Source organism: Aplysia californica, unplaced genomic scaffold (assembly GCF_000002075.1).
Source record: "Aplysia californica isolate F4 #8 unplaced genomic scaffold, AplCal3.0 scaffold00108, whole genome shotgun sequence".
NCBI lineage: Eukaryota > Metazoa > Mollusca > Gastropoda > Aplysiida > Aplysiidae > Aplysia > Aplysia californica.
Genome location: NW_004797378.1, coordinates 706583 through 711228, shown reverse-complemented (window position 1 = coordinate 711228; position 4646 = coordinate 706583). Strand labels below are relative to the sequence as shown.

Below are 4646 nucleotides of genomic sequence, written 5' to 3'. Positions count from 1 at the left end.
AGGTAAGTTAAAAGGTGAGGTGAGACTTTGATGTAACTTCCTTCTCCGAAGGAACACTACTAGATGTGCTCTATTTTTCTTGTTTAACAGCGAGATTTTCCTGTTTGTGCTCGAAACGTTCTTCTTGAGTGACTCCAGAAATCTGAATTCTCTGGCGTAAAATGTGTTTTCGTAGGACGAACAGGTGTTATATCTCAACACTCAGCTCTTGTGGATCTGCTGTGCATAAAAACCTCTCCAGTAACTCGGGTTTAAAAACACCCTATATTGATGATTCGAACCTGGGTCTTCTACAAGTTATTGTGACATGTGACCGTATTATATCTCTTGTCCATTTACTAAAACGAAATCTCATGGTGCTGCCTCAATGTTCAGAAATCATTTTCAAAATATTTGTCCGCGAGTAATCTTAACTTGGTCCATGAAGAGAAAATATACTTTAGAGGCGAAGGAAATGAATGGGTGAGGAAATTCCTGAACACTACAGTTCATCAGGCAAGGAGGGAAAGATTATAAGCCGGACGATTGATCGTGTTATGTTTTCCTCAAAGTAGGCTACACGTTATTGCACGACTCTAACCTGTTTCTCGGGGTTCCTTCTCCAGACTGATAAATCATGATCAAATAGAGTCTCAGTCTCAGTGAACAAGTTAGAAAATATGAGGGACTAAAGTCTTGTCCGCCTACTCTGTTGTTGGTGTTAATGAAGAACCAGTTTGAGGGTTAACGAAAGCAGTTATAATGAGTGCCGAATTTGAACCTTCACAGACGAGAATCCGTTTTAGTCCTATCGGACAGGGAGGAATGGCGCCTTGAATAACCGTTGAGTGGTTTGGTTTTTTTATCTGACGTTGTACACTTACGGTATCCAAATGAAATCACGTGTTCTAGTTCACTGCTCTGTTCCATGTGAATATGAGAATGTGTTGTGCTGATCCAGGGCACCGACAACATTCCCAGTCTACATCTGCATTGCCAACTCTGACGGGCAAATTATTTGGCCACCGAAGATCGTTGCTTTAAAATCAAGGGTGCCATACTCAGTAACTTAGGAGACCAAATTCAAATTAGACCTAAGATTCCAGGCTGAATTGGGGAAACACTCGTTTAGCAATGGGAAAACATCACTTTTTAGCAATGATATGAATTAAATAAAACAAAACTTTTAAAAATAGCAAATTAAGTAACATCAACGTTAGCTTTTTAAGCCAGATGTTTGACATCTTTTCTTTGCATCAAGTTATTTTATCTTTAGAGAAAGGTTCTGTACTATGGAGATTCTCAGGGCGGACTCCCGGTGCCGATACCTAACATTCTCATGCGGACAAGACCTAATTGTTAGCCGGGCCGGATCTGGCCCGAGGGCCTTGGGTGTTAACACCCGTTTAGTCATAAGAAACCGCAGCAATGTTGACGTACAAGAGGACTCGAAAAACGTTGACTGTATAGTCGTGTATTTACAGGGGATTTTGCTTTTAACATAATTATTATACTTTACTGGATAAACAAAAGGTTCATGAGACTGTTTTTTTATCACCATGAGCCCACATTTGAATACAATATACTGGAATCTTCAGTGGTCACGAAAGGGGACTCACAAAAACGTAACGGAAATTTTTAACCAAGTTAGAAAGCAAAAAAAAAACGTTTTCATAACTCCACATTTGACACAATACGGAAACTTCACGCTCTCCTTACAAGCCACAGATTCTATTCTCCGTACATTTGTCCCTCCATACGGGTCCATTTTATGATAGGAAATGTATGGAAAACACTCGAAATGTCCCCACTCTTATTCATCCAAACAAGCCAAACAATTCCCCTTATTGCACCCATCCCTATCCCCCCCTAACCTACCCCACACCTCCAGTTTTACTCTTTTCTAAATCTTTTTTTTTCCAGTAATGTTATCAAACAACACTCCAAACTGAGCGTTAACGTTCACGTTTCGTTTACCTTCTTTCAGAGAGCTGTTTTGGATCGGCAGGAATAGTCTTGAGAAGTGTCACAAGAAAATGGCATTATCGTACAGCTGATTAGCAGGAATGACACGGGCAGACACTTCCTCCCAGCCCAGCTGAGGGGATCAAACCGTTCTAGCGTGGTGCTGGCCAGATCAATCTACACAGAGGACATAGACGCAATTAAGGGCATTCCTGTAAAATCGGCTGAAAAGAGGAGCAGCTTTTACCTAAATATTTTGCCAGGGTAAGTACACTTATATTGTTTTTGGGGGGGAATTTGGAGGAGGTTTTTTTTGCACCTTGTATGTTGAGAAACAAAACGTGAGAGAGACGGAGGGGGCGGAGAGAGATAGAAAGCGAGAGAGAGAGAGAGAGAGAGAGAGAGAGAGAGAGAGAGAGAGAGAGAGACGAACAGGCAGACAGACAGACAGACAGACAGACAGACAGACAGACAGACAGACAGACAGACAGACAGACAGACAGACAGACAGACAGACAGACAGACAGACAGACAATTAGAGTTGTGGGGTTCGGTAACACTGGGTGTGGGAAGAATGTAAATTTGAAAAGAATACGTGGGAGGTGAGATAGACAACGAACAAAGAGACAGGAAGGTGGAGAGGTAAAGAGAAAGAGGGAGGGAGAGAGAGAGAGAAAGAGAGAGAGAGAGAGAAAGAGAGAGAGAAAGAGAATGAGAGAGGATTATAAGAGAGAGTGGGAGTGGGACTTTGGGAGAGTGTAAAGGAGAAAAGAAGTTATGAAAGATAAACAGAGAGAGAGAGAGAGAGAGAGAGAGAGAGGGAGAGAGAGAGAGAGAGAGAGAGAGAGAGAGATTAGACGTGACCGAGAAAGCTAGAAAAATATCTGCACTAACGAACGTTATCAGTTTGTGCGCAGAGACACCGGAACACCAGCATCCTTTAAATTTTATGGTCTCTTCTTGTCTTGCTTTCGTCAAAAACACAAGCTGTGTTTAAAGTCTTCTTCCGCCTCTGAACAGGCGCAAAAGATGTTAAGAAAGGTTCTAGTTGGCCATTTTTATTCCCATCCAGCGGATTGATCAACACGGAATGTCTTTCACAAGACCTGTTATTTCGCAAAGTGATTATATTTAATGTTGTGTGCCACTCCTCAGATCAAAAGTGTGGAAAAATATTTGGTATCATCAACAGAAGCACGATATCTTTACTTTCTGATCGAGTTTCGTTCTCTCTTTGCGTGTGGAGAATTTTTACAAGAGCCTTCAGGAAAAATGAAACTAAAAACACGCTACATTTCCGCAGTTCAAATCCACACCCCCTCTCCCCGGGTTCTCTCCGCGGCTAGGGGGTATATCTGATGGACTAGTCAGTTAGCTTGACATTTGAGGATTGTCAGTTTCTCTGTGGCTCCTCGATAACAGCGAGCACATTTGCGCAAATATTTGATTTTATTGGATGCTACTTGTATTTAATTTGAGCAAACTAACATATTTGAGAACATTCAATTGCGTTAACCCCCCCCCCCCTCTCCACCCCCCCCCCCCAAAAAAAAAAACTGCCACCAATATTTCTGCCCACCGGCCGTAACTCAAACCCTACAATTCATATAGAGCTGTTTTTATTGAATAATATAAATAAGCCAAGGGGGCAAAACAGGCTTCTACAGGATAAACGTCATATTATGTGAGCTGCAGCTAAGTGCCCGGTTACATAAAGATTTTACAAACTGGAATATCATTTTGTTGTTTGTAACATGTAAGTCCGTACATCAAAGAAAAAACACTGTCTGTGGAAGTGGTTTGGTTTTTGTGTTTAACACTTCCAGCCTCAGCCATTTTTGCGCACTCCCTAATTCCAGTCAATACAGAAGCATTTCAGAAAAAGAGGTGTGCATTCTAAAAAGTGATATAGTATCTTTGTAATGAGGTTTAGATAATAACATATAGATTAACAATGTTTAAGAGTAAATGAAAAATATTAAGAAAAATAAAGTTTAATTTAGTTCGCTAATTTCGAAAAATGCGCAAATTCGGTACCCCAAAACAGAGAATTTACACTCTTGGGACGGTGGGAGATACAAGCACTGCTGAAAAATATATGCGCATGGGGCTGAAAGGGTTAAGACATCTGCGTTAATACTTTGAAGACGCGTCGTTGTAGTAATAAACTATTATCCACGTCTCTTTTGCGATGGATATCATGAATAAGCCTGCGTACTTGTCAGACGATGCCTCATTTTCGTTGTTAATACCACGTCATGTATTTTTTAAGTAGTCGGGGCTCAGAAAGATAAAAGACTCCGTCTGAATCTATTTTCTCAAAATCTTTCTCCATGAAAAACACGCCTCTGTTTTCCCCACAAAAATATCACCTGCGATATTAATGAGTTATGTTAACATTTTTGCCTCCCACGAGCTTAGGGTTATGGGGTTCCTATATATAGCATAAGCAAACCTTTCACTGTGTTGTTAGTAAAAATTAAGCTTTCGAGAATGACAGTGGTCCTGTATATTTAAAAAAAACAACCTTTTGCCTAATGAGCTGCTCTCAATCCAACCCCGCCCCCTCTCAACTCCCTCTTCTTTTACCTGATCAGAAATGTAAGTGCAATGAAGAATGAGAATTGTGTCCATCCACTTAGAAAAATCATCTTAAAGAAGAAGAAGAAGAAGAAGAAGAAGAAGAAGAAGAAGAAGAAGAA

General features: G+C 40.7%; 1 protein-coding gene across 1 annotated transcript in view; it reads left to right on the top strand.

Annotated features, from left to right (window-relative positions):
- The first annotated feature begins 995 nt into the window (after positions 1 to 995).
- LOC101853848 overlaps positions 996 to 4646 on the top strand; it is a 126033-nt gene continuing 122382 nt past the window's right edge. Inside the window, exon 1 of the mRNA XM_035969038.1 lies at positions 996 to 2208. The gene's annotated coding sequence lies outside the window, so the exon portion shown is untranslated. The remainder of the gene's footprint in view (positions 2209 to 4646) is intronic.